General features: G+C 47.2%; 1 protein-coding gene and 1 pseudogene across 1 annotated transcript in view; both read right to left on the bottom strand.

The window, feature by feature from the left end:
• Window positions 1–3,747, bottom strand: part of LOC149333532 (uncharacterized) — a 119,331-nt gene extending 115,584 nt beyond the window's left edge. The window contains exons 1-2 of the mRNA XM_089558708.1: window positions 3,411–3,747; window positions 1,541–1,726 (exon numbers count right to left, since the gene is read on the bottom strand). The gene's annotated coding sequence lies outside the window, so the exon portion shown is untranslated. The remainder of the gene's footprint in view (window positions 1–1,540; window positions 1,727–3,410) is intronic.
• LOC149333531 (uncharacterized) overlaps window positions 1–20,462 on the bottom strand; it is a 31,736-nt pseudogene that overhangs the window by 8,702 nt on the left and 2,572 nt on the right.

Genomic DNA, 20,462 nt, shown 5'->3' with positions numbered 1-20,462 from the left:
GCCACGCACGGACGGTTGACTTGTTCACACACCCGGTCCTCTAGCTGCCTCAGAATTTCCGAGCTCTTCAGCTGTCAAGATTGCTTCTCTCTTAAAAACGAGCAGTAACAGTCGAAACAACTGCACCACAAACGCTGCCATATGTAAAGAACACACCATGAAACGAGAGGCACGAGATCCAAAACCAACACAAAGGACGACATTTTGACTGGTTTTGACTTTGGATGAATTGCGATTCAGCTTCCGCGGTACTCGCTCTGCCAACACTGTATCGCAAAGCTACAGAAACCAAAACAAAGTTGAGATTGCATCAAGACAGTTGCACGGCAGCACTGCTTTAAGGCAATCGAATCATGGCATTCGATTATAATGCTAGAGTAGACATGAAGAGACAATCACCGTGTTACATTCGAGTCAATCGAACCATGGCATTCGATTATAACACTAGTGTAGACTTGATGAGACAATCATCCCATTACATAGAGTAAATACAGCATATGGTAACATGGTTCTGGCATCATGGCCCACATCAAATCTCACCAGCCAGAGAAAATAGGAATGCTGCATCTATTCCCAAGAGTACAGCAAAAAAACCTTTGCTCCATTTCTGAACAAGACTCCTTCAAAACTCTTACAGCTCAAGCTCTATGATAAGCAGGATGAAAATTACTCTTGTTGCATTCTTTGATACAGAAGAACCCTGCAGTTACAATCCCAGGTACTATGTTTTCCTGAACAATACCATTTTAAAATCCTATCCAAGCTCCGATAGAAACTGATGCAATACAGACTGCTGTTAGGTTGCAACAGTGGCAGCATTCCCACATGCTATGTCACGAAAGTCACTTCGCAATAGCTTGGAATTAGCACACAGAAATACATGTTCCGAGAAGATTTTATAATTGTGACTATGTTAACAGGAACTCTCAGTCTAAGAAGCTCCTGTTCCCTAAACAATTATTTTCTATACTTATATGGATCGCAACAAAAGTACTTTACTCAAAAAGAATAATCTGCTTGGCACACCTATACTGTGTTTCATACATCAGGTGAAACGCTGTGAAAGGTAAAGTAGCCCACGAGAAAAAATAAAGGGAGAGATGTAACTCCATGCTTAATCTGCGGCCGAGTGATCAACGGCAAGCTAAGGCGACAGCTTGTCATCAGCAATAAAAGCACATTTACTCAAGCTCATGACGAATGTATCATGTAATAAGCCTGCAGGCAAAGCATTTACTGCTTTTCGCTCACCAACGAATGCACTACTTTTTGATCGCAGATGTGGACCGCGCAAACAACAGTGCTAGCTTTGACAGCGTGGCACCTGATGCACGAAATGAAGTACAAAGATGGGCACTTTCCCATAAAGGCAAGGATGCATACATATTCATTCTGGCAATTAAGTGATGCAGCCTAGATGATGAGCTAGTGCACGAATCATTAGAGGGCCTACAGGAAACCTTCTTTGGATGCACTGCTGTGTGCAATGTGTTCAAACTGCTCTTCCCTCTTTTATCAGTGCACTGTGAGCTTGCCATACCTTTGGGAAGGTCGCCATCAACTGCTGCCTGTAAGCCTTGGCCACTCTGCCACACATATGCGTGAGCCCACACCACTCAGCCTGCAGCAGACAAAGATCGCGGAGGAACTGCCATGCTGCAGGCCCCGTCTCACACAAGGCATCCTCCTCACGCCAAAAGTCGTCGTTCAGGAATGCCACAGAGGCCTGCAATCAGAAATGGCACACTATTAAAAAATACACACTGATGGGAGCTTCTAAAGGATTAATGGGATGGATTGCAGAGTGTGCACGGATACAGGCATGACTGCGCTCATTCTTTCCTGAATAAGAATGCGGTCATCATTACTTGACCGTAATGAGTACACACAGTAATGAAAACAAGGCAGATGTTCGCTTCATTGCAAAGTATTTAACTGAGCCCATTGCATGAGAGCTTCTGCCATGGGCAAGTTTCCTGTGCCCATTTCTCATGCCTATATTTCACGTTCCCATGCATGAGAAATAAGGTTAAAAAAACAAATGGAGAGCAGGGTAAATTGGTATGCATTTGCAAATTTATGTGAATTTATGCACATTGTATGTGTCCCACTTTCTACCCTGGCTGTCTTTGCTGTATTTTCCTTCTACCCCAAGTAAGAATTGCAAAGGTTTGTTTCAGCAATTCTCGAAGAACCTCTTGATTTCTGAACTTCACTCTACAGCTGTTTTGTGAGCAATCCAATTGCAGAAGAGCAATACAAGAGCTGTGGCCTCACCTTCATTACAGGTGCGCGCTGTGATTGTACTTGATAAAACACTTTAGTAATTACTACACTGCTGATGGACCACCTCTGGATGTGTAGCAATAACAAGCAAACTTTCAACTCCTACATTACCACATCCACTAGACATGGGTCACTGGTGACCCATAAAAATCGTGTCCTATTTCAAGCACGTCATGCAATCAGTTATATAGTCTGAGTCAACGTTCAGTTTTCAACTGGCTTTTTGCCATGACATTGACTTTCCGTGACGCTCCAAAGTGCACGACGCGAGACTTTTAATACTGGGCATGGCAGACTTCCTGATAACCAGGCCTTCCTGTAAACAAAACGTCTCGCAGCTTTGTCCCAAAGCGACACAACGTCCCAAAGCGACTCGGGCTATGAGGGACGCCATAATGAAGGGATCCGTTAATTTCGACCACCTGGGGTTCTTTGACGTGCACTGACATCGCACAGTACACGGGCCTCTAGAATTTTGCCTCCCTCGAAATTCAGCCGCCGCGGCCGGGATCGAACCCGCGTCTTTCGGGTCAGCAGCCGAGCGCCGTAACCATTGAGCCGCGCGGCGGGGCACACAGCTTTGTTGGGTCTTGAGAAAAATTTATTGGTACAAGCAGCAGCAGTGAGTCTGCGGGTGATGCAACATAAGTAGAGTTTTGTTCAAGTGATAAACACTCCAAAAAGCAACACTGGCACATCGACAGCTACCCAACAAGAAGCTTCATTTCCTGCATGCAGTTAGTTTACCCATTTTTTTGTACTGATCAAGATGCCGTAAGGATATTTGCAATATCATGGTCCTTACAATTTGTGTACATCATGTCTCCTAGCCTTCCTACAGCCAGCACAGGAAACAAAAGAACGCTTCAAGAAGTTGGACCAGTTGGGTGATACCACGCTTCGCCGTTATGCGACTCGTTGAAAAACATGCACAGCGAGGTTACCCGGCGTAACGCTTGTCTGCCAAAGATACTTGCGATGTAAACTGCAAAGAAATGAGCCCATCCAATGCATTTCGCCAGCAAAATTCCCTCCACAGAGCAACAGCCACGCCAATAGGACTGCCAGTATATCAACTCTACGACGACTGGAGACGGTTGCGAGCAGCAAGAGTTATCACTCACCAGAACTGGCACTTCCCGGACGTTTCAGCAAAACAACCATTCATTGCAGTGGCAACCATAAGCGCAGCGCAAAACCGACGTTGGTGCAGTTGTGCACGGCTAAAAGTCCAACGATTTTCACGTCGTGCACAAAGGGCAGCAACGCGCCGGCGATCACGCGAAAAAATAGCGCTTCGAAGTTCTAACATGCTAACGAACTTCCTCCTACTTGTACTGTGCCACTTAGGTTTGATTACTACAGCTGTCACTTCGAAAAAGAAGAGCACTTAAGCAAAAACTGTATTAGAACGCGGTACAGCTATGCAACGAGGCATGCCAACACACGGCGTCCCGCGCAGCAAGCGTTTCGGCATGCGTTTCGGGATGTGGCCGATGCTATTGCCGATGTGGCTTTGTAATCGTCTCAATCAGGTCACGTGACAACCACAATGGTTTCAGTTCCGTTTTCTTCCGTGCCCCTCGAGTTTTCGCGCACAATGTGTTATGTGCGCTATGTTACTATGTTACATGGCCTGTCTACACTTAAGTGTCTTTCTGTGCTTTTCGCATTCACTTCGTTGCTGTGTTTAGGGTGCGATAAGGGGGCCCGCTCACCGCTGTGATGGCTCATTGGTTACGGCTCTCGGCTGCTGATCCGAAAGACGCGGGTTCCATATCCCCGCCGTGGCGGTCGCATTTCGATGAAGGCGAATTTCGATGCGGCAGAGCGAAAGCGTCCATGGCGGGAGGATTCTGACCTGCGGGTTTGAAATGCCGAGACTGGAGAATGGCGCCTGCAGGACCACTGAACTCCGAGCCCAGGAAGCCGAATGAAGCCACTGCACTCAAAAAGCGGCCGGACCGAGATGGTGCCACTCAGGCGTTCCAACGTTAGATCCACGCCGTCCCGTTCGGCTTGCGCACGTGTTCGTTCAGCGGCAGACTCTCATAGATGCGACGGAGTGGCACGTCAACTCACAACCGGCTGTACTCCATCAGTAACATTACTGGGAGGCGGGTTTATAAACAAGCTGGCGCTGAAATTCGCAGCTTATATTTGATGAGCGCCCGACATTTACCCAAAGAGTACTAAGCCACTCACTGTATATTTCTTCATTATTTATGCGAAGCATATTACTAGAGCTACACTACAGCCCGTCGAGCGCGGCGGTGGAGCTACCATTGACCTTTAGCGTGACCACGTGACACCACGTGAAAACATGACATCACAGCAGAGGAGAGATGGGCTGCCGGCTCGCGCGGTCGGCCGCGGCGGTGGAGGCTCCACATCAGAGGCGCGGCGGCTGACCACGTGACAACATGACGTCACAGCAGAGGAGAGATGGGCTGCCGGCTCGCGCGGTCGGCCGCGGCGGTGGAGGCTCCACATCAGAGGTGCTGCAGCTGACCACGTGACGCTACAGCAGCGGTATAAAGCTGAGCTTGCCTCACGCGCGTCTTTTCTTTCCTTTTTCTCTTTCCTCTGATCTATTAACTCTCCTCTATCTGCACGTGGCAGCGGTGGTGGCTTGGCTAGAGCCAGTAGCAGGCCCGTGCAATTTCCTCTTCATCCTTCTCTCAGTCACAACAACAACAACTCTCCGGGCAGTGCTTCTCTGTTCTCGCTTCGGCGAGCGCGGCTTCGGCCGCTTCTTTTTGAGCAGCGTCCGCTCCGGCGGACGCAGTTGTTGCTGCGACGCGCGTCTTTTCTTTCCTTTTTCTCCCTGTGATCTTTTAACTCTCCTCTATCTGCACGTGGCAGCGGTGGTGGCTTGACTAGAGCCAGTAGCAGGCCCGTGCAATTTCCTCTTCATCCTTCTCTCAGTCACAACAACAACAACAACTCTCCGGGCACTTACGAGGCGGCCAGGTGCTGGGATGCCGCCTAGAAGCAGGGCTGATTTGAACGAGAAGCGAAAGCTTCAGCGTGCCACAGAGACCGATGAAGAGCGGCATGAACGTCAACCAAGGAAAGCTATGTATTACCAAGCCTAGCCATCAATATGCTTCGCATCTGACTAGGCTTAACCTTAGCTAAGCCTCAGTCATTTTTTTTTTAAAGGATCACTATTAATTCAGATTTCTTGCACACTTGTGCAGGGGTAGAAGCTTGTGCCACAAAACTCCTTCAGTGAACTGCCTCTACAGCACTGGAATCATTTAGCGGCAACTTGAGGATCTAAATAAGATTTGCTGGTGATCCCGCTGTCGCTGAGTGGTTATGGCGCTCGGCCGCTGACCCGAAAGACGGGGGTACTTGACTCCCGTGTACTGTGCAATGTCAGTGCGCGTTAAAGAACCCCAGATGCTCTAAATTTTCAGAACTCTTCACTACGGTGTCCCTGAGAGCCTGAGTCGCTTTGGGACGTTAAACCCCATAAACCATGAAACGATCGACTCCACGCGCTGCAGCTCGTAAATTTGACTGGCGGGAAACACGAACAGCGTCATGTACGTTAATTGTTTCAGTCTCCATAAACAGCCGCCGCTCTCTCAGTTTAATAAAGGAGGATGTATAGACTTTCGATTTCCATGCCGGTTCTTTTTTCAAAACATCGAGATGATTTCAAATTACCCTCCCAACAAACACAAAACCTCCTCACGAACTCCAAATAAGGGTGGAATGTCCCAGTCCCAGTACAGCATTTATAAAACGTTTCCAGACCAAAGAGGCGAGACATAGAAACACAAGCAAAAAGGCAGTGCTCCCACTAAAGGTCTAGACACGTTTTTTCGAGAGTTTTAAGCAGCAACAAAAACGAATTAATGCATTTTGGTCCCAGAAAAGTAACTGGGTATAACGTTTTCGGGACCAATGGTTTTCAACAAGACATAAAAATCGACTCCTCGCTCTCTTTTCTCTCTCCCTCTCGCCACAAGCTGCGGGGAGAGAAGGTTTTGCTCTTGCACTCGTCGCTTTGAGAGATGAAACAGCAGTTTCATTCGAACAGCCGAAGGAAACGGTAAACCCCGCATCTCTCTCGGCGCATGCGATTCTCGCACGTGGCCGTCGGCTGCATGCTTGCTGCAGGCAGGCGACGGCGGTCTGCATTTTCATCGCGCCGCCGGCAGCGGCGGTCACCAGCTTTCCTGCCTTCTAGCGTTTTCCCAGCTTCCGCCCAACTTAAACATTGTGTGGTGGTCTCTCCAGGCGTCTCCGACTATCGGCACTCCTCGCTGCGCCGCTGTCTAGCAGAAGTGCAGTAATGGCCTCCCGTCGCTCGCCCGGCTTCCTCGCTGGACGGAAGCCATTTTGGGCGCACTTATTCGCGCTGCCCAAGACGTTCGAGCACAAGCCCCAGCGCGCGACAGTTCTTGCTCTCGTCACTGCGCCAACTGGGCTGTCGTGGACATCGTATAGCTACGGATTCACGGCAGTTTTCCTGCGCACCTCGGCGTGCCCATACCATTCCTTTTGGAACTGGTGCCGCGGCGGTGCATCGCAAGTCCTTTGCGCAGCTTCACGATCCTACTGATGCCGCTTTTCGAGGCGGCCTTCGCGGCGGCGGAGTTCGTGGCAATAGGCGACTCCTCGCTCGCACCCTGCATTTTCCTCTGCGCCTCCGACTACAGCGCGTCGGTGGTGGCAGCGTGGCCGTCTACTACGGTCTGAGGCGGGAAGGACCTTCGGAGACCCACCCCTCTCTTTCTGCGAGTGCCCATGGATTAGCCTGCTCTACCTACTTCGCTACCACCCAGCCACCGTGTTGCAGCGCTATACATTGTGCAGTGTTCGCGTGGTTGTATTGACTCTGCCCCGCCGGATTAAACGTGCCTTGATCTCGACTCCCACGCTGGACTGTGCCGCATGCGCGGTCTGCCGCACCATGGATGCAGCGGGCCACCGCACGTACCTCAACACGTTCACCTTCCCTCCTGGTTCCAAGCAGTCTTATCCCCACACTTAGCCACTAGAAAATAAAGCTCCCAGGATCGTTACGGGGGTGTAACGCGTATGTTTGAGCGTTTGCTGTGCTGTGACTCCTGTGAGAAGGCGCAGGACAGAAGGCTGCGTTTAATTCACGGTTAAAGCTGTTGCAGCCTTCTGTTTCATCCCTGCCTTTCCGAGGCAACGTAGTCAAGGTATGTTGGTTTATTTTATTTATTTATTGTATTTATTTATTTAAGCATACTGCAGGCCCTTTTCGCACTTTTTTTTATTTTCGCCTAGTAGAACTAATATTTTTTTCTGTTTTGATACTTCGGCGCTGAAGCTTGCTCTGAGTCTCTAAGCGTGATGGGGGTTTGAACTTGAAGTAAATATGTGACCTGAAACAGCGTGTCTGCAGTGTACGCCCATCTCGTCTTTTCTTTTGTCACCCAAGTTGCTGTTTACATACGGTTGCTTTTGTGTATGCATTTCTGCTTTTGTAGCCCTTAGATTGCTCGTTTAAGGTGCATCAACATTCAGCCTGTCTTCTGTTTTACTTGCTTCATTTCGCAGATTTCTCAGAGCTGGAGAAAAAAGTGGCCATCATTATATGCATGGCGCCGTAGTGCTATGTAGACTGTGTATTAAATGGTGCATAGGTTTGCGTCCGCTGTTTGTATTCATATTTGCGCCGTTACGCGTAAGTTTTGTTCGGCACGAACTTTCAATTCGGTCTGTATTGCTTTTCTTTGACTGAAACATGACTGCATTTTGATGGTCGTGTATGGTGCGGTAGCCGGTATGGACGACCGGATGCAATTCGTCCTAAGAGCACAGCTGGTAAACTGATATGACTTTTGTATGGCGCTGCTACTTGCTCTTATATGGGCCAATCGGGTGACTTTTTGAATTCATATTTCCTTTGTGTGTAAAATGATAGGACATTTCACGTAAACGGATAAGTGCAGAACGGCCGAGCCAGCACGCATTCACACGAGTGGAATGGTGTATTACACCACCTGTAACGTAAGTATGCGCATGAAATTTGGCACATATCTGCGCTTGGATGCCTGCAGGCTGTATGAAAAAGGAGGAATAATTTTACTGAACCAGAGCCGAGAAATCGAGCATTAACCTTTTGGGGCTTTCCATGGGACGCACAACTTTTTGGACATTGCTAGTTGTGGGGACGTTTTTTAGATGTGTTCAGGAAAAATGAGCACCTCCTGGGGAGATTCCAGATGTCCCGATGGGTCATTTTTGGGAGATTTTGAGGAGGTTTTGTATTTGTTGGGCTATTCTAAAATTTTGGGCTATCTCATTTTCGTATTTTTAGGACAGTAAAGGCAGTCTAAAATTTAAATATATATGGTCCCTTTTACCCATAAACGCGCGTTCATGACATCAAGAGGAATAAATGGGCTTCGGCAGGGCATGTAACGCGAAGGCAAGATAACCGCTGGTCCGTAAATGTAACGTAGTGGATTCCAAGAGAAGGCAAGCGTAGCACGGTGTGACAGAGGGTTAAGTGGCCTTATGAGATAAAAATGTTTGCGGGGATAAGGGGGCGTAGCTGGCACAGGACACTGTAATTGCAGAGACTTGGGAGAGGTCCTGCAATGCATAGTCAGGCTGATCATGCTGACGCTATGTGCGGAGTTTTAGCTGCGAATTAACTAATCTATGCTTAACAGGATACGATCTGTGCGATTTACAGGGGCATGAACTCGGCAAACTCTGTTGACAGTGTAAGAAATTAAGTCGGGGTAATAACGACGTTAAGCAAGCTGGATTTGCTTGTTGCCTGGGTTCTCACGAACACAGGCAAACACCTCAAAATCACTGCGACGCTGACGCCGAAGCTGAAACAAGATTCCAAAGATAAAGCCGCACTTTTCTGGAGTTCTTCGTTCTAATGGTATCAAGCAGAAAAAAACTTTCCCGAGCGGAATTGCAACCATTGCACCTGCTTCATTTCTCGATGTCCCAGACCACTGAACCATCGCTGCAGCAGTGTGGCAGTCGGTGCATACCACTTGCTAGTGGATAAATCATCATCTTACATCAGTTCATTCCGCGCTTCCAAATGCTGGGTGTCAATCGCAGCCATGGTTGGACAATAGAGCCATATCTGAATGAAAGTAAAGGCTCACGTATGTAGCCCTCTGACGAGAGCAGCTGCAATTCGTTGGAAAGCGAAGGAGGAAGCAGCCCAAGTGGAAGGCAGATGTTTATGTGTGGAAGTGGATTGGAAAGTATACAACGTTGCATCGGACAAGCGCAAACTAACGTGCAGGTGTGCGAAACATACTCACCCTGTCCACTCTCAAAATCCGGATGGATGAGCGATTATCTTCTCCGGATCCTAAAGAACAAGGTCCGAGTGGGTCCCAGATAATTACAAAGTATTACAACAACGAGCGAATAAGGTATTTATATGCCAGGGTAGGTACACTAGCTGGCCATGGGGACTTCAGTGAGCACCTCAAGGAAAACAATTTGCGAAAGGAATTCGGTGCAATAATATAAATGTGCTTCTTCTAGAGTAGATTACTATAGTGATCCACAGGCCCAGATATTTGTGCTTGCTACATCTGACTAGACCAGGAAATGCCGGCTGTACGAAATGCACTGTGGGTGCTCGATGTGTTCACTCCAGTCCTTGCAGCTCTTCAGTAGCTGGCACAATGGCTCCTGCAGCTTAATTGTTCCGAGAAGTCGGGGTGTCTCACCCTGTCATCCACATTATCAACCGCAACGGCAAGCAGCATTGATTAACTGTGGAATATCTGCGCTGTGTGGCTGCCTTACGTTTAACGGTGAAGGACGGTCGCTGTTCTGTACTGAAGTCGCAGCACTCGAAAGACTTCAAAGAGTACAGGCCCCAGCTGCGGCAGACTGTGGCTTTCATCGCAACTTTCACTGTGATTTTCAGTTTTGGGTAACCAACCAGAACATCCTTCTGGCTAACCTCCCTGCCTTTCTTCCACTGATTTTTTTCTCTCTCTCTCACGGAAACCCATGAATATAACACCTTTTTCTTTCCCTTCGTTAATTGACTGTGTGAAATCAGGCACAGTCTCGACTAATTGTGTATTTGTAGAATAGCCCGGAGTGAAACCATTTTGGAGACCTGCAAACATCTTGTGCTTCAGTATAAAACCTAATATATGTTTTTGAAAGTTCTTCAGAATTTTACATGTAGTTGATGTCAGGGATACAGGCCGCTATTTATATAGCACGATTTTTTTTTCGATTTCGTGCAAGGATTCGACCTAGGCTGTCCTCCAGTAAAAAAGCGCAGCGCAAAGACCTCGTGAACACGCCAGTTAAATACTTGCCGGCCCACCATTCCGCGTAGCGTTTCGAAAAAGCGTTCGGAATGTCATCGGGTTCTGGTGATTTTTTAGCATCAAGGCTTAACAGTAAGTAAAATCACTCTCAGAAATACCATGGAATATGGCGGGCAGTGGTATGGAAAACTGTGGGAGGCAACCGTTGTCATTTGTGAATGCAGACTGGAAGTAATTGTTAAAAGCAGAACACCACTCACATCATGCACACATTTTTCATTTAGCACAAACTCGCTTATATTAAACGACTTCGGTGTCGGTTGTTACTTTGAGGTGCTAGTTAAAAATACTTTTTACTTTCTCGCTGTTACCGAAGAGCAATTGGTGAACACAAATCACGGTCAAGTGATTATAGCCCTTTTATTCATAATTTCCAACCACTACTTCCCGGTCGAGCGCTGTAGTTTCCGCACAAATATTGGTCTTGTCTATAGACACGAATTTTCCGCCCAAAACACTCCTTAGGCCAAGTGGTGTTCACATGAATGTTTTCAGCAGCGCTTTTTAATGCCCACAGTGTACACAATGCTTGTCCTGGAATTAAAAAGAATGCACACGAGCATAATCGCTAATGTCACGAAAAAAATGCGTATACCACCAAAAAATAAAGTGGGCGTATTGCATGTAGAATCCCCCCGTTTGGAAGAACCTTTTTTTTTGTGTGGTTTTAGGCTTACACAGTTAGATGAGATGCTGGAAAGGACATTTTTCTGTAAAAAAATTCCGATTGCAACTGGAGCTTAAGGGTACGAATTCAATGATAGTAAGACATTAGCACTCATTAGATTTAGACATTAGATTTAGACATTTTAGAGGTGCAGTAAAGGCATATTTCGGCAGGCCAAGACACGCCTAGGGGCCTCGAGCTCGGATCTTGGCCATGCTAATGCTGTACCTATAAATGCTTCTGCAAGGGATTATAAAACCTTCTATCGGTGTTTAAAGATGCCCTGCTGAAACCACAACAGTGAACATAAATGAGTGTGCAGAAAAGCATTTTTATAGCTTAGAGAACCTGGCGCGTCCTAAGGGTAATAGTACATGCACAGAGAAGAAAAAGTCATCACAGAAAGGCACTATTGTATAAATGTAGACTATCGTAGTTAGGGAGTGAAATAATAGTTTTTTCCATTTTATATGGTTTATGAGACATGATACAGGTTTTTTTTTGTTTTTGGTTTATGGGGGTGTAGTATCCCAAAGCGACTCAAGTTATGAGGGATGCCGTAGTGGAGTGCTCCGGAAATTTCGACCTCCTGGGGTTCTTTCACGTGCACTGACATCGCACAGTACACGGGCCTCTAGAACCCCTGTCTTTCGGCTCAGCAGCCGGGCGCCATAACCACTGAGGAGTGATGCAAAACTATCGATAGTACTATCGATACTATTGATAGTTGAGTCACTATCGAACTATCGATAGTATTTTTTACCATCGATAGTACTATAGATAGCGCGCTTTCGATAGTACTATCGATAGTACTTTCGATAGTTCGGTTGATAGTACTATCACTAGCCGTGTCGATACTACTTGTTATATGCATATAGTACTATCGATTCTATAAAATCAATCACGCGTACCCACTACATCCTAAAGTTGGCTTCCTGAGTGTGTGGTATGGAGGTGATAGTCTGAGTATCGACAGGACTCGCCCCTTTTAGCGACCTACGCGTCACTGAGCTCTGCAGACGTTCCCTACGTAAAGTTGCTGGATAAAAATGTTGGCGTGCGAATGCCCTAGTTGTGAAGCATTCGCCGAATAAGGAGGCAACGACCCTTTGGGCCTGGTCGGCCCGCGGCAAACCCCAGTTCGCGACTGCAAGGCGCCGAAGTTCTTTCTTGGCTGCACGTGTATCTGTGGTGTGTGCGCGGTCACGTGGGGAGGGCGGCTCAAGGCCCATTGGACACTTGGCCAGAGAACGGATCCCCTAGCTGGGTGCCTGGGGAATATGAACTGTATATGAGCTGCAGTTTGGCGTATGTCCTAGCGCTTCATTTCCGACTTCTGGTCTCTGTTTATGTTGCAAAGATGTAAAATAACTCTTCAAGTTTACTGCTTCTCGCGAAGACTTTCCTCCGCAGTCTGCCTGCTTCATCCTCATGCGGTGAAGACCACGGTCCCGGTCCCCAAGCACATCAACGCACAAAGTTTGGAAATACAGCAATAAGCTTAAAAGTTCGGGAGAGTTGGTGAGACATGCTCCATGAATAACTTACGCAGCGAAAAACGGCACGAACAATGGCGCACATGAGCGGCTCAGTGTGGCGTTCGGTGGGGGCCATCATAGAGTTCCCGTTGCATTTCTCTGTGTCAGTTATCAACGAACATTAGGCTATCATATTATTTACTGAATACAATACGGCAAGTGTAGAACAACGGTGGCTTTGTCTTCCTATGCACAGTCATAGACAACATTTTGCGGGATGTGGTTTCCCGCGAAAAAGAATATTTCTATGTACTGACTGACAGAAGGTAAATACAAAACACTGAAGCACAACGGGACATAATTGCTCCATCCTCTGAAAAAATAGCATGTCACTAACTATCGAGAGGACTCAGATATGACTTTTTGGTCGCAATTCCGCATCCCGAAAACTTTTGTACATGACATTTAAGTTTGACTAAAGCAGGATGCGGATCCAGCGTCAACAGGCATGTAAAACGCGATAATCATGCAAGCCATCCATGCAACTGGTTCTGAAGTTCCAACGTACCTTGAGTTGTTGTAACCACTCCAAGTACAATGCTCTTCGAGTCAGCGTGCATGACTTTATATATTCTGCTGAGTGCATCTGGAACTTCTCCTGGCGAAATGTAAAGAGGATCAATTACTCCTAAGCAATTTTTGGATGAGTAACGTGAACAGCGCACTCTGGTGCTTGGAAAGTGCTGATAATGAGCGACTCCAGGCGGTTTTTAAAATTCGCATATGTTAACTAAAACTTACTGGGAATTTAGTTTTCTTTCCGCAACATCTGTACTCAACTTCGCACTCCTTCGACGCTCGGTCTCTGGAGAAATGAACTTAGGAATTTAAACTTTAAACAAATAAACTTTGCAAATTGCAAACCTGGCATTTTTTACGGGCAACTTTCAGCTGTCTAACACTGCACAGCTACTCAGAATTTCTTTGCATGATTTTGCTTGGGATTTTAGTCTGATAATTTTTCGAATAAGGGTCTTGTTTACAATGGCTAGTTCAACTATTCAGCACGCGCACAAGTTTGAGCAAATATATTTATTACGCCGTCTCTGCGCCTTGCCACTGTCCGCATTCGGCCGCGCCTTTGTTTCCGATTTTTAATCATTTTAGCTCATTATATTGAACAATTTTTCTCACAAACAGAAAATCACATTTAGGAAGCGTGATACCACGAACTCAAACCGTTAAAGTGAGATCTGCAGCAGCATTGTAAAGCACATAATTTTGCAGTGGACAGCATCTCTGCTAAGGTGTTCTATGGCTGTCAAAAATGTGTGGCATATTAGGTTTGTCATAACTCCGGCACTCTAAGTGTCCACGCATCCTTGTGCACATGCCAGGTCTCACGCATGGACCTGCAGACAGCACCACATTTCTGAGACGCACAAAGCCATCGAACTGCTTCTGCTACCTGCGGAGCTCTCTACGAACATTTACTACCTTTACTGCATCGCTATGAACGTGCTTCATTGATTTCTCCTTTATGTAGTTTCTTTCGTCTCCTTTGTCCCAGAACAGACAACCAGACTTGCGTGTCCAGCTTTCCATGTGTTTCCTCACCTCTGATTTTTTTTTTCTGCAGCTCTCATACCACTGTACTAGTGTGGCTTATAGATAGCTGTTTTAGAGAATGAAAACTGATATCACAGAGCCCTTGTATCTTACGCGGGGTGGTATAGCAGTCTGGTTGCTCCATTAAAAATTCCTTTCAGCCTCAGAGGTTACGATAACAGTGCTTGTGCGAATGCTGGAATAAAATTGGGACTAAAGTGACAACGTTATTACAACAATAACATTTTTAAAACATCCTGGTTCAGTTGACATCCGGATGATGTTGCCGGTAGAAGTCGGCACTAATCGTCAAAGAATACGAATCTATGAAAATTTCAATTTATGGAGGAGATATGAGAAGCATATACAGCTCGTTAGAACAAGATGAAGTTTCGGCACTGTAACGAGAGTTCTGAACAAGGCTGCCATAGTGGGACCAAATGATCCATAAAAGTTGGTGGAGGCCTGATACATTTCCGTTTTGACTGTTTTGACTATTCCCGACCACTGGAGTTTACTTGAAACAGTTGATTTAAATATTAAACTTAGCACAATGTCTAGACACATTTCCTTGCCACCATTAGCAAAAATATTAAGTGGCCACTAAAATGAATCATAAGTGGCACTGAGCACAGCTGGTACTGATTTCAAATGCAGTTCTTGATTTAATTTCATATTCACCATCTTAGTTAATAGAGTCTGCATCATAAGTGTATATTTTAGAAGGTTTATGGTTTATGGGGGTTTTACGTCCCAAAGCGACTCAGACTATGAGGGACGCCGTAGTGAAGGGCTCGGAAGTTTAGACCATCTCGGCCTGCGCTCGGAAAATAATCGCCCTTACCGACAGCCTCAACTTCAGTGAATACTTGGCCAGTGGCTGTGGACTTGACAAGGATATTGGCTGTAATATTACTGGAATGAAAAAAAAAACGGCGATTACGCTTCTCAGTAATGCGCGTTTTGAGCGCAGTTGCTTCTATGCTTGAACCATAGGCGACCGCATACAGAAACAGTGGTGAATGGAGGGGCAATGTCCGAACGGGGCGAGCGCACAAATGATCCGCCGGCACTGAGAGCCTCGCGCCTCGCCTCAGGCGAACAGACGGTGGCGCGCGCTACTCTAGCGCCATGTGTCTTTCCGCTAGCGTCGAACTTTCATGCTCCGCTGTCCTCCTCGTGTTGTATTCGCCATCACCGTGCTTACCCCTTCCACTACGCTCCGCGTTTGCTCCCTTTCATACTCTGCACAGCTCGTTTGCTCTCTCGGTTGCAGCAAGGCCGGCGGCGAGGTCAAAGGCGACGCCGCTAAAAGCGGCTTATTTCCAGTGTCCGCGCAACGCAGCTTCGTTGTGCAGGAAAGGGCTGCAGAAAGCTTGAAAGAATTCCTAAACCTTTGTCACCATGGTTGCCGTTTTGTAGCGTTAGCTACATTGGCCACAGTCTCGCCATTTCAGCGTGCTCCCTCCGTCAACCATACTGCGCATGCGCGAGTGACGTCACTGCGCACGCTGCGTATATCCTTGCATAGCAAAGGGGCTCGTTATATATATGAGAAAAGCCAACAGCCACAGAAACCAAGGGACACGAGGGATTTTCAATTAATTTATTTATTTTATGCTGTCGTTCCACTTAGAATATTAGTGAATATGTTATCGCTTAAAGCTAATTGATTAGAAAAGCAGAAGAAAAAACAACCACATGCCGCCGGTGGGATCCGAACCCACGACCTCCGAATTACGCGTCCGGTGCTCTACAGCTGAGCTACGGCGACGGCTGTCAAATCTTCTGCTTTCGGGGGGTATTTATGTTTACAAATAACCTAACCTTGAGAGTGTTCATCAGCGCCACCCACGTTCTTAAGCGGCGGACGTGGAACGTCCTGAGTTCCCGCTGATGTGACGTAGAACGTCATCGAATGGCGAGGGTGGAAGCTGTGTGAGAACTAGAGCACTGCACGGGCCTCAATCTGGGGCCCGAGCCCGGCCCGGGCCCGAGACCTGAAGCCCGAGCCCGGCCCAGGTCCGCGGCTTCAAGCCCGGGCCCGGCCCAGGCCCGCTAAATTATCGCTCTAGCGAGCCCGGCCCGGCCCGTGAATCCCGGAGTGAAGCCCAGCCCGGGCCCGGCCCGGCCCGTTTCACAGTAATGCTTGAGGTACACTGCTCACTCTGAGCAAGTAGACTGCTACTGGACCGATAAGTAACTGGCCGACAAAGGTTCTGAAACCACAGTTTGGCTTGCAGAAAGTTGGTTCTTTTTAACCCAGAAGGAAGTGATTAAGAGTAGTGCTCGCCAGGCCCTCTTTTGGACAGTGATCTCGTGTAGGTGCGCAAAGATAAACTCGGATGTTCCGAAAGCGAAATAAAAAGGGCTGCATACGCGCGTAATAGACTACTTTGCATTCCCCCATGATTTTAATCAGTTATATTTTGCCGCCCAGAAGAATAAACATTAAAGCTGCCTAGCAAGCATTGGAATGACATTTTTTTAGTGAACGCGATCTCACAGGTTGAAATCATAGCCGAACTGGTCGCCTTTAAGCAGAAACGAAAAGCTAAAAGACCTGAGTATTTCATGGTGTGTGTTTTGAAGACTATAAGCGTCCTAAACTTTGGGATGACGAATGATCAATGGCCAATTAAGGCTAGTTGAATTTTACTCTTACTGGTGGAGCAGAAGATAACGTGCGAACGACGTGATAACTTACAGGGCAAACCCTTGTCATGACAACCAGGCTGAAGAAGCGAGGAGAGATAGATGTGCTTATTCGATGAGACTTACAAACTCTCGCAAGCTTTTGTGGCTATTTCATTTACGAGACGTTCCGCTCAGCTCATCAAAAAGAAAACCAAACGCGCTTTAGTTTGTGAATTTTCTCACATGAGAAAAATGTAGCTATAAAATTAAAGCTATGTTTTTGGGGCTTAAGGGCCCAAGGGGAGTCAGGCTGTGAGAGATACCGAAGCAAAGGGCTCCGGATCATTTCGACCACCTGTGTTTCCTCAACGAGCAATGATACTACAAAGTACATGGCTGTCATGCTTGCCGCCTAAACAGAAATGCGGCCGCTGAGGATAGGAGCAAACCCTGGTTCCCCGGCTCAGTAATCAAGCGCCTTGACCACTAAGCCACCACGGCGTGGAAATAAGGAAATAAATAAGTGAATGAATAAAATTTAGTTTTTTTCTCAGCGCGAACTATAACCCATAGCTCATCCGTGTCGCTGCTCCAATGTCGCAGTTGTGTACTTCACTCTGCAATAGTGAATGAATAGTCGGACACCAGCCGTTTCTGTACGGACCCAAGCCCCACTCGCGTCCGCAGCTTTAAGCCCGAGCCCGGCCCAGGCCCGCAACTTCAGGCCCGGGCCCGGCCCAGGCCCGACAAAACAGATCATGTCCCGGCCCGGCCCGGCCCTCGGGCCGGGCCGGGCCCGGGCTTTCGGGCCGGCCCGAGCCCGTGCAGTGCACTAGTGAGAACCCTCTTAGGCCTGATTCTCACAGCCGGTCTCCTCTCCGGCGCGGCGGCGACGGAGGCGGGAACCGCGGCCGCAACGGAACGGATTTGTGTTCTAATCGAAAGATGCGCCGGACACCGGTAAACCAGTTTGAGCGGGCGCTCGCTCACGTCACTCTACGTCGGTGTCTTTTTTTTTCTTCCGCGCGTAAAAAAAAAAAAATAAAAGCTGCTCGGCGGCATCCGAAGGACATGCCGAAGTATCGGTGAAAGTCGTCTGTTGTCTGCTTGCGCGTTGGTTCGCTTGGCTCTTATCGCAGAAAAAAAAAAACGATGCGATCTCGCAAGCGGTGGAAAAAGTTTGAAGTTAGCTTATTAACTCTACGCAACTCCCCTGTTTTTGCAACGAAACACCACGCGTACAGCACCAAAACAAATATATATGAGTATAGCAAGCTACTTTTAAAGCTGCAGCAGAATTGAGTGCTGCACTCACAGTATTCAGGCCGATATGTACGAAATTGAACATATGTAGGGTGGTAATGAACTCTGTTATCAATGGCTTGAGAGATTAAGCTAGCAAAAGAATTTAAACGGCTAATAAAAACAATGAGGCATCAAAAGCTAGCAACGGGTGAGCAGAATTTTGTTTTTTCTGCTCTTTTCGTTCTCTCCACAGTTACCTCTCTCGCCCCTTTCTCCTTTCTTCACCTGGATGGTTCCCCTTTGCATCAGCCATCCCCTTCACTTCGCTTTAAACCTGGCAACAGTTTTCGTCCCCCACTTCGTTACTGTCCCGAACTTCCTCTGTTCGTCATGGCCCACGGGCCGTGTTTTTTTTTTCAAGGTTTTTTCTACCTTATGGCTCGCCTCTGAACTGTTGAGCCACATGTTCCTCACCGTTTCAACCTCCCAGGCTTTTCCTGATTTGGGGTGTCTTGGGTTGGCGAGCTTCTTGTAGCATGCAAGCGGAGTGCTGCAGTCGGCGCTGTTTGTGAACAGGCTTTTCCTTCTGGGCTAAATGTGAACGAGTGTGTTGACCCGGCGTGCCGTTTTCTGCATTTCTCTGTGCGTGGAGTGAACCTCAGTTGTTAGCCACAGTGCTGCTGGCTGGTGTTCGGTGATAGCGCCAACGCTCTAAAGTCGGAACATCAGCGGTTCAAAAAAAAAACAAAAAAAAAAACGGGCGTGCGCAGAGACGCCACCGGACAGAACGAATACCGCTAGCGGTACTCAGGCAAGAAACACGGCAAGGCTATTTCGCGTAAAAAAATGATTGCTTTCCAAAAGAAGAAAAAAAAACATGGACGTCAGGAAGTTCCGGTGGGATCGATGACGTTCTACGTCACACCAGCGGGAACTCAGGACGTGCTACGTCCGCCGCTTAAGAACGTGGGTGGCGCTGATGAACACTCTCAAGGTTAGGTTATTTGTAAACATAAATACCCCCCGAAAGCAGAAGATGAGACAGCCGTCGCCGTAGCTCAGCGGTACAGCATCGGACGCGTAATTCGGAGGTCGTGGGTTCGGATCCCAAAGGCGGCATGTGGTTGTTTTTTCTTCTTCTTTTCTAATCAATTAGCTTTAAGCGATAACATATTCAGTAATATTCTAAATGGAACAACAGCATAAAATAAATAAATAAATAAATAAATAAATAAATAAATAAATTAAAAAAACCCTGTTTTCCTTGGTTTCTGTGGCTGTTGGCTTTTCTCTTGCATAGCAAAGGTAAGCCACTGCCAATTTTTTAGCGTTTTCTGAGGTTTGCCCTCGTTTTGGATAATGTTAGATTGAGCGAACAGCAGAGTTTGTATTTTTCCGACATAATCTTCTCAGCTGCTTTGGCCTCTGTGGCCAAAGAATAAAGGCATGTCATTGTTGTCAAGAGAAGAAGGCTGGCGAACTTCGCGTGGCTGGTCACTCTCTCTTGCCCATGCAAAAAAAAGTGCGCTTTCAAAGAAGCGCACCAAAATCAGACAAAAAGCCGTGAGACCCTTCAGGGTCAGCGCCACTAATATTTTCAAATTCGAACGTTTAGCTCTGCTTGTCATACATTTTAGCGAGTTTATCCCTACTAGTCGCTCCAATCAAATACTACATTACTACTCTGTGTCACTGCAGAACGGGGACCACCTTAAAGATGGTAAAGTGGGACCACCGACAATGCGCTGTGTGAAGTCGTATTCTTTGTGCACTATACTGAGAAAGCGATGATTTGACTAGTTCTGGTTTTGATGTTTAGAAGAGTCAACACAGCAGAACACATCGCCGTGCTAGCTGGTGTCGGCTTTGTCCATCTTCAGGAGGATTTTTCGATATCTCGTATACCAGACAAATAATGGTGGTGCCCTGAAGATATTTGTACAATCGGGGACAAAAGTATGTGAACCCGACCGTCGAACTTCCGAACCATGGGTGGATGGATGGAAGATAGGAGCGTCCCTTTTGAAACGGTGGGGTGGCACTTGCCATCGTGCTCGATTTTTTTCCCATTTCTATAACTGTGTTATAAATCGGTCTGTGCATTCTCCATTTTGTAAAATACACTTTTAATCCTGCACTTCTGACCTGATGTCACTTCTCTGCTTTTGAGCCAGCAATATTCCAATCGCCTTTTGCTAACTTCCGCCGCAGATT

This window comes from Amblyomma mixtum, chromosome 8 (assembly GCF_055824585.1).
Source record: "Amblyomma mixtum isolate Tamu chromosome 8, ASM5582458v1, whole genome shotgun sequence".
NCBI lineage: Eukaryota > Metazoa > Arthropoda > Arachnida > Ixodida > Ixodidae > Amblyomma > Amblyomma mixtum.
This window is presented reverse-complemented; position numbering and strand designations above follow the sequence as displayed.